General features: G+C 46.1%; 1 protein-coding gene across 2 annotated transcripts in view; it reads right to left on the bottom strand.

Annotated features, from left to right (window-relative positions):
• The window catches only part of CLCN3 (chloride voltage-gated channel 3), a 1,376,048-nt gene that overhangs the window by 1,203,040 nt on the left and 157,904 nt on the right, over nt 1-15,104 (bottom strand). The window lies entirely within an intron of this gene.

The raw sequence follows: 15,104 nt of genomic DNA, 5'->3' as shown, positions 1-15,104 counted from the left end.
TGGGCTTTTGTTGTTCAGATACGGTGCTGAAAATAAACATTTCTTAACTGTTGTTACGTAGAACTTACATTCTTGAAGCTTGGTTGAGACATAAGGGGTGAATCTTATTTGACAAAGACTAATACACACGTTTGAGGAACCATCCTTTACAGATCTGGAGAGTTTGAAATTGCTGGGAGGTGCGTGATATTTAGCCCCTGCTTATAGCCGAAATGGTTAGCTTCACACCAACAAGTACCAGAACTACTTCTGACTCCAGGGGCCACCTGTTTGTCATATAAACATACCTATGTGACATTAAATCCGATTTTCGGAGAGTGCATAAAGGAACAATAGCACACACCTAAACGACATGTATGTTAGGCAGAATCCTGTGCAGTTCCCTTATGGAGCACTACAGAAGATTAAGACTACAGGTGAGAGCAATAAATCCCCTTTGGTATCAGTCTGCACCACAAAGATTTAGTTGCTAACTGTGGCTGAGCAGTCAGACTTATCTCAAGAGGGAGATGAGCAGTATTCAGGGTTTACACAATAGGCCTTCAGTACTATGGAATAAGGAAACACTGACCAAAGCTTTGTAGTAAAAAGAATATATATATTTATTTTATACACTTCTAGTTAAACACATCTATCACAGTTATTAAGCAAGTTAAATTCGGTCAAAGAAAGTATACACAGCTCCCTGATTAAATTGTAGACAAGTTTGCGCAAGAGTGAAAACTGGGCAAAACGGCACAGTGCAAATCAAACACAAATGGCACTCTATCAATTTCTCACAAGGGAGGGAAAGCACAAGTTAAACAGAAATATCTTCTTACACACCCTAGCGACACTTCCCATAAGTTGGTGAACCAGTTTAAGCAAGACAGTGCATCAGTATAGAAAATACTTAAATGAAAACTGAGCAAAATGGCATTTCACAAGGATTAGAAGTGGGGAGGAAAGGGTGGTTATAAGAAGTAGGTGCATCAACACAGTTCTAGTAGAGAAGCAATCTAGAGAAGGCAGTTCTAACAAATTTAGCCAGAGTCAGTAGGCTTGTGCCAGAGTCAGTGGTACAGGGCAAGGGCCCAGGAGCAAAATGTTTTTGTAGCTGCAGTCAAGTCTTTGGTTAACGATTTTGAAAAGGTAGATGCAGAAGGTGAAAAGACAATGTTAAGAGAGGGGGGCGGCCAACCCAACGGGTAGGTAAAGGATTTAAAACACCTTTAGTTCTACCGCGAAGAAAGGGCGGCCTGGCTTAACAATGTACCTTTAAAATGAAGAAGTGGCTCCTGCAGTGGCGGTTGTTCCTGGTAGTTCCTGCATTTCAGGGGATCCAGAGAGGCTCTCGTCGTGGAGGAAGGTTCGAGTTACTGCACTACCCAGGGATGAAACCAGCCGCGGTGCTGCCCGACGAATAAAAAGGTACGCTCCTTTAAATCGCGGCCCGAGTGGACTGGTGCCTGGCTATCCTGCCTCAGAGTACAGGATACTGGCGATTCGACCAAGGCAGGTCCGGGGATGCGATTGGAAAACTGGTTGGCCCCACCAGCTCAAGGGAAAAAGGCTCTTTTCGGATGAAGACCTTCTTTCGTCGTGTGGAGAAAAGTGGTGAGACGCTGCAGCAGGGCTTCACCGGTGGTTCAGTCATTGCAGGGGTCTTTGGCTTCTCTCCTCTTTGGCTTCTTAGTTCCAGTGGTGACGTCTTGCTCTTCCTGTCCTCAGGCCCCTGCTTTTATGCAAAAAAAGCCCTATTCATACAGCCTAGCTGTCACTCACACAGTGGAGTGGTCATCTTGGCGGGAGACCCTCCAGCCTATCAGGATAGAGTGCGACATGGGTTGCGGAGGCAACCCTGTCCAGGGGTCCTACTCCCCTTCCCACACAACAGACCCACCCCAGACTCAGTTGGCGCCAAAAGGAGGGCTTCTTGGCAGAAGCCAGCCAAAAGGATGAACAAAGGATCCCCGACCTGGGTTAGGAGTTTAGAGAAAGAAGTTATATTAAAGTTCTGGCAATTAAAACCTACCGGAGCAAAGTTAATATTAAAATACACCAGCGGTATGTTAGAGGCTGTCAGAAAATGTGGTAGCCTCGAACAATGGGAAAATCCCATAGGAAAATATTTGCACCCAAATATTTACGGTAGTAACCACTACCACCAGCCAGAAACTTGAGAAAGGGACTGTACGGTAACCTCTCGAAAATGAACATAGGGGAAAAACTTTTAACCCTTCCCAGTACCTACATAGTAAGATGGTTTGTACTGGTTTAGTTCATAAAAATTGACTAGTAAAGTCAATGGGGACTTTACATGCCCTTGGAGACAGTAGTCAGTCCCAGGGTATGGAGTCTATGTTTGGGGGTCACTACAACACCCCTGTGTCACTGCACAGAGGGTGCTGTGTAACACATGTGAATAAAGATTGTTCCTATGGAGGTGAGAGAAACCCCATAGACATTAAACACAAATAGCCTACAACACACATAGCAAAAAGGTCTAAGAGTGAGAAAAAAAGAGTCTCACTCTTAGCAGGAAAAAGAAACAAACCCTTCAAATCCAGCTAAGCTGCTGGGGGACTCATAGGTAAGGGAAATTAGCCATAGAATTAGAACTCTCCCTAACAATGTAAAGCATAACGGGTCACATATAAATTAACAAAAAGGTATAGTTTACTTCTCGCGAGGAAGCTACATTTGCAGTAGGCTATGTACTGGTTCCTTGTTCTCCAGGGGTAGCGCCTGCTTGTTGTGCGATGCATAATAGCCAGGGGCTGCTTTTAGCTCCCAATCCCTGCTCTGTACTAGCTTTGTTGCAAAACGTCAAGATTGTGTCTTTTCACTGTTACCAGAAAACACAGCTAATAGTAAATCCCCAAAAAGGCTAGGCTGAGAAATGTGTATCATTATTAGCTGTTTTTCTGGTAAACCTAAAACAGGGAACCAGACTCTCTATGCAAATCTGGTTTGTCAAAAAAGGTTTTAACTGTCTGAACGTACCTCACGTTTTTCAACTACGCCCACTGTTGGCAGCATTAAAGACGGTGTTAGTTTGTCACTGCGTATGGAGACTAAGCTAAGAAGTCATTGCAGAACACCAGAACCAGAGTGACAAACACTGAAGTAAACCACGAGAAAGCATTTTGTGCTTTATAAAACTCTTTTAGCTAAACAAACAAGTCATGCAGGGTTTTGCTCAGTTTACAAATTGAAATCATTTTGAAAATAAATGGGATGGAAGCACTGTGTTCCTAACAGATGCAAACTAGACAGCAGCTACCCGACGCGACCATGTGGGCTGTGGACTAAGCTCTTAAATACATTTGTTTCCCGTGAATGAGCCGTTTGATGCTTGGCATCATGTGATTTGCAGCATGACTAAAGTTTTCACCACGAGACTGGAGTCCCGCAGGCGTTCTCCTTTGAACTAAGTAAGAACCACAATTGAAAGAAAGGGGTTAGCACCGGCTAACTCTGTATCCTGATGGTGGTGTGCAAAAGTATGAGGAAGTCTAAATGCAAATGTAAAGTAGTGGAGCTGTTTAAAGATGTGCTTGCCAAGTGTACTCATGACATGGTTTTAATTGTTCATCTGGTTGTGCATTTGCTACACAGGTTGTACACTACTCACTACTGTCCGGCATGAGTACAGGGATGAGTAGTGAATGAAAAACGACTACTCAGCCCCACACTACTTCTAAACTAGCAGTGAGGCCAATCAAAAGTGAAACAGGCACAGCCCGACAGGTATACGTCCTTCACCCCTTTAAGACAGGATGGGGCTACACAGGGAAGGCTACACTCTTGGGGGGGGGGGGGCGTGAGCTCGCACAGAAGCATCCAAACAGCAATGCTACAAGAGTACCAATATAACTATGTGCAACTAAGGTTTTATAACAAGAGGGTACTTTAACTCCCTATACTCCATAGTAAGAGAAGACACGGAATATGCAGACTATTATGAAAGGGGCACTATAGGTCTGAAGACAGGTGTGTAAAGAAAACACTTTCAGCAGCAATGTCAGGTTTACTGAAGACGTCTTTAAAAGGGTAGAGCGTGGGGTATATTCAGTAAGGCCCTTTAAGGAAGGCCAGGGGGACACAACTTCAAATACCTTTGAAGTTAGTTATTGGGGCTCAACAGTGTTAATCCAGGCATCTAAACGTGATGCAATGGGTGGAGAAGGAAGTGATGGGCAGCGGATCAAAAGAAATCACTTTCAAAAAGGTAGGTCCGGTTGCTTGCAGTGGCTCGAAAAGCATTGGCCAAACCAGCAGAAAATCTTTGAAGCTGGAAAACAGGGTTCAGAGTGGTTTCTTGGCTTCCCTGTGCTGGGGGACCCCTTCCAGACAAATTAAGTCCTTTGCTATGCACTTTCCAGCCAGGAAGGTTTCTAGTTAACACCTGCAGGGCCTGCCACCTCCAGTGAGCAGGTCCTGGGTACCAGTGGTGTCAACTTGCAATAGGCCTCGTTAAGGCAGCAGATAACCCCAAATATTCCTTTCGGATGGTCGAAGGGAAAGTCAGTTTTCTCCTCTATGGAACAGGAATTTGGGGCAGACTATACCCTGAACAAACAGTGAGGCGTCATCAGGCCTTGCAAATTCTTAAAAATCTCACTAGACCTGTAAAGGTGAGTTCCTTAGTTTACATACTTGACCCAAGAGAAATGCACTCACCCCTTGGTGATGAGTGACAATATTTACCAGTGCTTTCTGTAAAATAGTGCATGTCACCATAAGATAGGGAAATGGGGCGGGAACCGTTCAGTATATTCATTTCTTTTCTGTTCACTCTAAAATAATGTTCCCGGGTGCATGCCCTCAAATCACCTCTGCACATGCTGTTCAAAATATATCAGCGAAAAGGCACGGGACCACCATGGTGTGAGCCAACGGTGAGGGATGCACTCTATTAACAGTAATACAACTGTTTGTTACAGTCGGAGCAGGTCACGCATGGATCGTAAGGCTGACCAATTCTGTAAGAAGTATGGTCGCTCTTCATTATTTTGACTTACTATATGCCTCAGCAATAGAAGCTCTTCAAGCTTATTTGGTTATTTGCTGAACACCTCGTGTGATTTTTAAGATCATGCTTTCCACTAAATTGTAAATTGGAATTGTTTATTTGTAAAGCGCTTATACACAGATGAAGCGCTTCAAGGCAGGAAGGGAACTAACTACACATGATTTTATTGGTGGGTTATCTTTTGGTTTTCACACAGGCTATACTATGCCCTAAAGGACCTTCGTAGGTCCGAAATGCATTGGCCATTTGGTGACTGCCTGTATTATGAATAATTATGTTTACCACCAGAATATGTTTGTGAGGTAATATTGATGATCAGAAAGAATGTCTGATCTTTAACTACACATTGTGAACAATCTACGCAATTATATTACTATTAGTCCAGCCCTCACCATGAACTCACGCCCTGGTCTTTTCGCTGGCATGTCACCATAAGCCACTTCATATTTGGTGCAATCATGCTACCGAAAGGTCAGCCTGGCCCAGTAAAATGTTTATTTGCCATTTACCACAAACAAAATTTGTTTGCAGTAAATGGCAAATAAAGTTTCAAACTTCCCCATTCTCAGCAGCAAGGTCGTGTACCATGCAAATATTACGTGCCCTTCATAAATCTCCTCGACAATGTGAGGGGGCTATTAGATTTTGCAAGCCATGGGCATGCCCTTCAGTAATCCAAGGATGATTCAACAGTGGGATGGTCTCACCTTCTTAAATAGGCAATCTAATACAACTGAATTGTTCCCTTCTAGCCTTCTGTAAGGGCTCCAATGCTGGCTGCTGCTTCAGTCTTCTGCCTGCTGATGTCATACCCAGAGTGCGAGGGGAACAGAAAGTTTGGGAGCCCTAAGAAATCCCATAAATGGCGAAATCCCCTCTTGGAAAGTTCTCTGTGGGGCTACTCTACTTTGCCCATTCGCCTATCTGCCTACATTAAAGAGTCTCTGTTAAGTACTTCACTGGTATGATAACATTTGCCATGGCAGGGTCTGTCCTTTGACACACTGGACCTCTTCATGTCCCCTCAGGGCAGTTCCTGTCTTCCTGGAAGGGGGCAAAGGCTTTTGCTAAGGGTATGTCCACATGGTCTGTTTTGGATGAAACTCAGACCCAGGTAGTGAATACAAAAGGAGACCCCAACAGGACGGTCACGAGAAACCAAGCTGACAATAAAATTAAACCAAAAGGTTTTGACCAGTATATATTGGTGGATTGCGAGAGACCACCATGTCATAACTAGGCATGGTTTATATGTAGTTATTAAATCATATGCCTCCAGGCTTTGGTAGTACACAAATATGCATAATTTAGATCAGGGGTTCCCAGAGTTAAAAGGGGCAATCCGTGGCTGTTGGAAATGTGTCCCAGCAGGCTGCCTGAAAGAATGCACATGTCACTCTGCAACTGGCATGTTGTCAACTACAGGGCAGCTGATATGGCGGTCTGTAAATGGTATGACATGGCCAAAGACTTGACCGTGTCTGGGGGAGGGGCAAGCCCCTCTGCCTGGGGTGAGGGGGTAATGAAGTAGATCTAGAAAAGTCAATGTGTTATTTTTTATAACTCTTTATTTGGCTTACAATAACAAGTAAATGTTAAACAACAATCACTACACCGCAGATATAAAATTGGTTCACCTGAACCAACAATGTTGACAAAAAGGACTTTTGTAAAGCAGACACCAATCTTTCCTTGTGCCCATTGTGTGTGCAGAACCAGGTATCAAACCATAACTCGTAAATTAGATAGTCGCCAGACTTGCTCTTCTTATTGCAGATCCACCATAAGGCCAGAGAAACTGACTGACCAAGTAGCTGCAACAGCACACATTATCTAAGAGAAGTTGGACTTCTGCCAAGAGACTCGCTCGCCAACCTGAAACAGCGCAGAGCCATCAAAGAGCTAGAAAGATAGCAAGAACCGCAGAGAGAAGCTGCAAGCATGTGAGGCAATCAGAGGCAACACAGTCCCAGTTGGACATACAGGCAGGGACTCCCAACAAAACCAACAGAGACAAAAAAGGGACTTTATAACAGCATTGGGGCATTGCCAGAACCTTGATACTCTGCCAATGCACAGCAAAGGCCTGCAGAGCCATTGGGTGGGGCGTAGTCCCCTTTTGAAAGATTGACCCTGCACACATATGTCCCGGGGCAGTGAGAGAGAATTAGATTGGTTTGGGGAAAAGAACCAATCCATGAGAGGCGCGGACTACCGAGTGTGTGCAGTGAGGATAGAGTAATGAGTGACTGTGAGAAGGCTCGCATTGGCTGAAAGGAGGGTGGTTGTGTAGTAGTGGTGGGAGGAGAGTAGTAGCGGTTGGAGGGGAGTAGTAGGCATGTGGGAGGAGTGGTAGTGGAAAGCAAAAGGGGAGGAAGAGAAATATCAAAGGGTGGAGGCAGGAGGGTAAAACATCTGAGGGAAAGAAGACTGTTGGGGAGGAGACAAGGCAAAAGAAGTAGGTAGAGTAGAAGTGAAAGGTGAAAGTGAGTATATGCGGAATAGACAAGTCCAATATGACGGCTGCGGGCACTGTCCCCAATTTCGTTCGAGAACAAACCCCTAGTGATGTACCCAGGCCTAAGTGCCCTCCTGGCCTGCCTGCTGGTCTTCGCCACCAGGCCAGTAAAGCGTCACTTCCTTCCTCTTCCCAGAGCAGCTTTGGGGGAAAGGTATGTTAGACAATCTGCACTAATAGTGAAAATAGATGGGCTCCCACCCAGAGTTCTATACAGGTAGTATAGAAGACTATAAATTGTCCCCACCCAGGCCACCGCCTACCTGAGCGGAAACCACGCCGGCAGTGAGCCGCTTACGCTCCTCTCTTCTCCTGAGCCCCTGTTTACAGACACAGTGCTACCATCACTGCAGTGGCTCAGAGGTTACACATCTCCATAGCCGACCCCATCCGGCCCCAGAGCGGGACTCTTGGGCCGCTCCAGCTGGAGCCACTCTCCGGGCTGCACCACTGAGCCAGCCTTTGGACCTTTTAGCTCCATTGGCCCTCGACCTTCCCGTTCAGGCCCTGGTTTACCTTGACAGGGAGCAGGGCTCACTCCTCTGTGCCCACCAGCGGTGGAAATGGAAAAAATGTGGTGCGGGATCCCACAAGTGCCGGGTGGGGGAGGAGTTGGGGAAGAGGGGGCGTGGTCTAGAGGGGGCGGGGTTGGTAGTGGCCAGCCGATCAGATAAATACTTAAAAAAAAGAAAGAAAAAAAAGCACCCACAAAGGCAACATTGCCTTTTACCACAGGGCTTTAAGTGGGACGGGGCCTGCCGTGGCTGCTTTGAGGCGGGACCCTGTGGGGCCCACTGATCTCCCCTGCCACCCCCGGCGACCACACGAAAAGGATTTTTTTCTGAAGCCTGAAGCTCTCTCTCGTGTGCGAAAGCTTCAGGCTCCAGAAAAAAATGCCTTTCAGCCATAATGGTGGCGCCGCACCTGCGAGGCATCCCTTTAAGCAGGAGATGCCCGTGGGCCGGTGCCACCGTTGTGGAGAGAAACGTGAGGCCACTGGAAGCTGAGGCCGTCTTCAGGAAAACGGCCTCACCCTTTCAGCCTTAATGGTGACGCTGCCCCTCCCCAGCTGCCGAGGGGAAGCGTCACCATTAAGGCTGAATAGAAAGTAAATGCAGAGATCAACGCCCTCTCCCACATGGGAGAGGGTGTTGATCACTACAAAAGGATGCCTGGCAGGGGTGCCAGTAGCCATTGAGCCGGGGCTCTTCAGGGGGGCGTGGCCTAACGGGCCAGCAGGACGCCTGCAGTTAGGCCAGGCCCCCTTGATGAGCCCTGGCTCATTTTGTTGTGCCAATAAAAGAAGAAAAAAAAAACGCCCGCGAGGGCAGAATTGCCTTTTATGCGGCTCTGGCACTGGTGTTTAAAGCACAATGCTCGCTACATGTAGAACTGATTCCGTTCAGTTGTACACGTAGTGAGCATTGTGCATTACACATCACTGCCAAAGCCGCGGTAAACGGCAATGCTGCCGTCGCGGACGCTTTTTTTTTTCTTTTTTCCAGCGCGGTTCATGGGCTTGGGCGGCTGACTCTGGCCGGATCCCGAGATCCGGCTACACATCTGGTGCCGGATCTCGGATCCGCCGAGAGCCGGCCCAATGACCAGCACTGGTGCCCACCCTGTCTGGGGCGGCTGCATCCACCAGCTCCCCTGCCTCACTCAGGGTCCAATGCTCACGGCATACACAGCCTGCAACCATCCATAACATCTCAGTTCTTGCTATTTTTCTGGCAGGGATGACAAACCTATTGTTAGCCCAGTGCAAACATTGCAAGTGTCCCCGTTGCTAATGGTGCAGCCCACGACAGTAAGTGCCTTCTTCATTGTTAGCCCAGCAATATAGTAAATCACTACACATTCCGATAGAACACAAAAACTTAAATGGTGTGTAAGTTTTAATTTCTTTCCTTATGGATGCTTTAACACTGTGAAGCCCCACGTTAGCCAGGTCCCGATTGGTCCAGGGGTTACTAGGTTAGCTGAACTAAATGTTTATATTTGGGTAGCAGGACAAACAGTACGATATTTGAACTAGAACGAAAAGTCTATGCCAAGAGGAAGGAACATGCTGTACGTTATAATGGTAAGTGTCCAAGCAGGGCCATGGGTATTTAAATGTGTTTACAGAAAAATATACGGTGCTCCAGGGTTTATTTTTATGTTAAAGGCCTGCGACCTGAGCACTCATCTTAAAACATTTTTTTTAAACCTATTCCCGATTTACAAAAGTCAACAGAGCAAGTTCTTGCCTCACAATTGGTGCCAGGTGAGGCAGCGTGTGCAGGATTAGCGAGGATGCAGTATATGCTGGAGGAAAGGTGAACAGATCCTTAACGGGTTGGCAGCGGGTGCTAGACTTGGTGCATCAGAAATACAGAAAAGGGAGAAGAACGGTCTCAGTACAGTAGAAAACAATAGAAACCCGATTGCATTGGATGAAGAGAAAATGATTCAACGTAGTTCTAGAACTATCAAATAGCCATCGTTTCAGCAATATTGTATACAAATGGAGGATTTGTAATGGGACAGCAAGTACTTAGGAAAAATAAAGTTGCCATTGGTTTCACATTAACCTTAAATTATAAAAGGTCCCACAGCCCATATGAATTCGACGGTTCCTAAAGACTACCAATTCTGAAAATGGTGCCCGAGAGCCCATGAAGTTATGGTCTAAGCACATCTGTGCAGCCCCATATCATGTGTGTGCTTCCTCAATGAATATGAACCACGTCAGGGATCGAAATAAGGGTTTGAAAAGCAGGAGCTAAAGCAGCTCCTGGGTATTCAGCGTCGCTCAGCCAGCAGGAGCTACCTCTTGGTAACCGGGAGCTGCTATATAGTGTTCCACAAATATAACTCCCATAAAAGATGCAAATGATAACTTTGTCAATTAAATATGAACAAATATGCTTTAAATGTCTTCATGATCCCAATGCCACATTCCCAAACACACAGATTTATTGTCACATAGGTATGTTTGCAAGTCACAAGTTGGCTTGGGGAGCCAAATGTAGCTATTGGTAGCTGCTTGTTTCAAGCCACCCAGGCACTCCTAAACTATAACCAGGAGCTAAATAGCTCCCAGCCATTTCGAACCCTGCATGAGAGACCGATTCCTGTCATGGAAACAACACTGAATCTAAAGGAGGAACATGCTTTGGGTGAATTACTCATGGAGGAGTGGTAGACAAAAGTGGCTCGCATGTATTACTCCAATGGGTTACCTGTCCTTCAGCCACTGATTAGAGGTTTTTCCAGGAACTGCGGTACATGAAGAAGTAGATACCATAATAGACTCGTGAAAAATAAAGAAGAAATTAAGAGGCAGTGGCATCCTACGATATAAACAGAACATGCTTACCTCTGCATTATAAAGAAGAAGAAGAAAAGAAAGAGACGCCAAGGGTCTCCATTACTGTTCCGGCCACAGGTGGGCAAGCATCAAACATTAGATGAATTCCAGTGAAAACACATTTCGCATATAAATCTGCCTGTCCAGCATGCTGCAGCTGCGACCAAATAGAGTGAGAGGGATGAGTGGACTATAAAGCGTAACCTCTGATTTGCTTCTGTGGCGGGTCAAAACAGGTCCCCACGTGTGGGTGCAGCATCCATCCGTCTGCCCTCCGTTTATTTTTACATCCACCACGCTGATTGCATGGATGTAAACAATAGTCCTGCACTGAGAAACCAGGATAAGGGTGGCTCGCAGAAACAGCAGGGCTTCGGTCATATTGGGTGTCTAGGGAACACGTGGGCTATCGTCAAACACGTAATCTGCAAGTTCATTTTGTGACGGGGTGGCAGCACTTAAAGGAATGGTTAGGTCAAAACATTTTATTGCCCCTACGGGTCGGCCATGTGTTTTTAAGCCTAAGTCGCTCGATTTTAGAAAAATTTCCTATGGACCTTACCCGAGTTTTCGTCCATTAAACGCACGCGAAAACAGGCACCAGGGAGCTGCCATTTTGTGATAATCCTATCATTTCCCCCATCGCCCTGGCTGACCTGCTTTTGCGGCACTAAATCATATCCCCCGCCCCTGAGCCTGTCATCAGCAGACACGTACCGCCCATTTCACAACGCCAAAGCACGTCTTGTGTCAACATTCGCTGAGCTTCAGCTAATGACGTGTCGCCATGGAAATGGCAGGACGCCTCTTTCCTCAATAAGTATAAACAGACCGTTTCACAACACACAGCAGCAGATTTTCGATTCCATTCCTCTCTCTGTGTTACTTTGAGTATTCTGTGACTCGTTTCTCTGCTCTGGTCAGCTACCTTCGTTGCTTGTAGCCCGTGTGGACAGATACCAGTACCACCGCTATCAATTATTTTAGTTTGTGCAATACACAATGGATACAATAATGCCCTACATGTACGAGCCCGAGTATACCGAGGAGGAACTACTGGAAAGGGAAACACGCGAAAACGATGGGGCTTCGGAAAGCAGTTGGCAGGACGAATCAACGGATGAAGACACTGGACCTAGTCGCATGGACAGTGTTTCCACCTGGTGCACATGCAATCGGTGCGAGCTAATGCCGACCAAGGAGGAGAACTGCTGCTGCTGTGAAAACTCGGGATGCGTGGCCTACATTTCGGAAGGCGAGCCACGACCGCAATGCATCATTGAGCTTCCAGACTTCAGGGCAGCCTGCCTCACACGGTCCATGTTGAGGATAATGATGGTGCTTATGCACGAACTTCGCGCAACTGTTCGTCCTCGTAATCCGAGTAACAAGTAAGTATACTCTGCTTGTCATGCCACTCCTATTTCATGGTCTTCTACTATATCCAAAATTACATATACATATTGTAACGCATGAAAGTCATTCAATAGTGTGCAGTGTCTAGATAGCATTTGTCCGAGCAGAATGCCATTAGTTACAAGAATTGTCATTGACAACAAACGTTTATTAAAATTATCTTGGTCATTTAAAAACAGTTTGTTTCATTCCTTTTCACAGGTGGTACAGGCTGGTGGCCTATTGTTCCTTTACATGGTGGCTTCACGGGAGGCTTGGACACTGCGTTCAAAGAGTGATACCCGTCTGTGCCGTTCGTGCCACAAGAGAAACATTCCCGAGTGACAGCGGTCAGTACAGGGGATTTTCTCTCGCTGTGCTGCAACCTGAACTGTAGTAAACTTTTGTATTTTTGTGTCATCAAAATAAGCTACAAAATAAAACACCACATATATTTTAACAACGGTTGTTTCGATTTTTTAAATCAATCATGTGTGTCTCCATTCAAGGATGGACGTCAGACACCTGTGCTCGGAATGGGTGAAGTTCAGGTCGCTGTGAAGCGGGGTGGTCACTATCTAAGCTAACCAAATATATTATCAATAATGCATGCACTAAATAACACTTGTTCAAAGTCTTTCAGTCGGTTATGTCTCTATAAAAGTCACACATATATCAATACTATCAATGAACATTGGATTATACAACCCTTAGGTCAAGGGTCTTGACCACTATAATACAGTGTTTGAAGTGTGGGTCTCTGCTCACAAGAATCTCTGATATGTGGCATTTGTTATTGATAGGCAACAATATACTGCAGTAGGGGTCTAATGTTAGTTGGGGATCTGCTAGGTGGCCATCATGGCGTGGTCAGTGGTCTGGCACATGAAGAGAATACCTTGCAGGGACACAGGGTCAGAATGGCAGTTACTTTCCACTGGCGAGGGTGCGTGGGCAAGGACACGTTTGTGGAGATGAACAAGCCATGTGCATGGTTCAAGCCGGTTCACATGCAGGACCGTGATCTCAGAGAGTGATGCGTTACATTTATTAGCTGTTGCAAATACCTCTGGAGTTTTCCAGTCAGAGTGGGAACGAGGCTGTGGGCCATGTGCTCTGCGCGCTGTACTATCACAGTGAGGCCTGGTCACCAAAATGGAGTGGAAAGGGGGTACAAAAATGGATGCCCCGTGTCCTGCTCAGTGTTCCCATCTACGCAAATGTCATGCAAAGTTAACATCACATAAGGGCAAGGGACGGGCGCAAACGGCCAAGGTGCCAAACAGCATGTACACTTCAAAAGGTATCCCACGCCCAGGGGCCATCGCTCACATGGCCTCCTCAGACCCCGTGTCTCCAGCAGGCCTCCCCTGAGGCAGGCCGCCCCCCTGCAATCCACATAAGTGAGTCTCCATTCAGCAGTCTCCCTGTGCCTTATATGCACGCCCCAGGCCCATCCATCCCACCCCCTCTATCAAAGGCGGTTCGCATCCGGGGATGAGCGCTGGCATGTGGGGCTGTGACGGGCGCAAACGGCCAAGGTGCCAAACAGCATGTACACTTCAAAAGGTATCCCACGCCCAGGGGCCATCGCTCACATGGCCTCCTCAGACCCTGTGTCTCCAGGCAGGCGTCCCCTGAGGCAGGCCACCCCCCTGCAATAAACATAATACCACGACATACACATGTCATTCATTCACAAACACACCCCTGTTTCTAATACTTTATAAACCACTTGATATGTCTCATGAGAGCATCTTTGTGCTTTGCAAGTCAACTCCTGAACCTTCTATCTGAGAAGCACTGAGATCTATGCTAATCTACTCGTCGCTGTGCTATCTGTGACCGCTTCGAGCAAACTCGTCAGTGTGCTACCTGTGGCCATCTACCTGTTCTCCTGCAACATACTGCTCGGCCTGCTGAATCCAACTGTTTGTTGGTCAAGGTAAGGCCATGTATGCTAGTCACATTTCGGTCATTTTTACCTTTCAATCTATTTGCTATTACAGTACCCAATAGAGCTATGGTCATTGGTCTCATTGCTATTGACTTGAGTTTCAATTGTTATGCTATCAATAGATCTATTTATTTTCATCTGTGTCAATTGTCATCAAATTGCATCCTTCGGGGGTCCAGTCTATAATGTAAGCATGGTTCCTTTTCGTGCAAGACAAAACAGAAATTTCTGTAACTTATGCAAATACTAAGCCGCACATGATGAACTGGTATAGTTCCGGCGACCAAAACAAACCTTGCATTGAGCATGGTATGGTTCATTTACTTTATGACATTTTTATTCATCAAGGTTTTATAATAATCTTGATATTTACTTTTCAGAATTTTCAACAATGCCCGCCTGTTCGATTAGCGGTTGCCCTTCGAAGACCCATGCTAAATCTGAAGGCACTAAAATCCATGTATTCCCGAAAACTGTTGATCGAATAAGAGAATGGGTTGCGGATATCCACTGGATGAGCTGGAAAGTAGAGTCCAACAAGTCTTTGAGGACAAGAGGGGTGATCGATACCGCATCTGCAGCCGGCACTTTCCCTCGAACATGTATACCACATCTTGGGTAACAAAGAAGAATAAACGGCGATCGACACGAAAATTGCTCGCAAACGCTATTCCCACTCTATTCGTCCACAATCCGCCACTGGTGAGTCAAGTGTCCGTTTTTAGCTTTAGGCCTTGCGGTAGTGTGTAGGTAGCCGAATGGATTCATTGATATTTCAGGTGTTGTTTCTAATTTGTAATACTTTCGACATTGATATGAGTGTATAGCTTTTTGAATAATGACATTTATCAATATATTATTT

Source organism: Ambystoma mexicanum, chromosome 6q (assembly GCF_040938575.1).
Source record: "Ambystoma mexicanum isolate Mex_15411 chromosome 6q, UKY_AmexF1_1, whole genome shotgun sequence".
NCBI classification, from domain to species: domain Eukaryota; kingdom Metazoa; phylum Chordata; class Amphibia; order Caudata; family Ambystomatidae; genus Ambystoma; species Ambystoma mexicanum.
The sequence above is the reverse complement of the archived record's forward strand: the minus strand, read 5'-3'. Positions and strand labels throughout refer to the sequence as shown.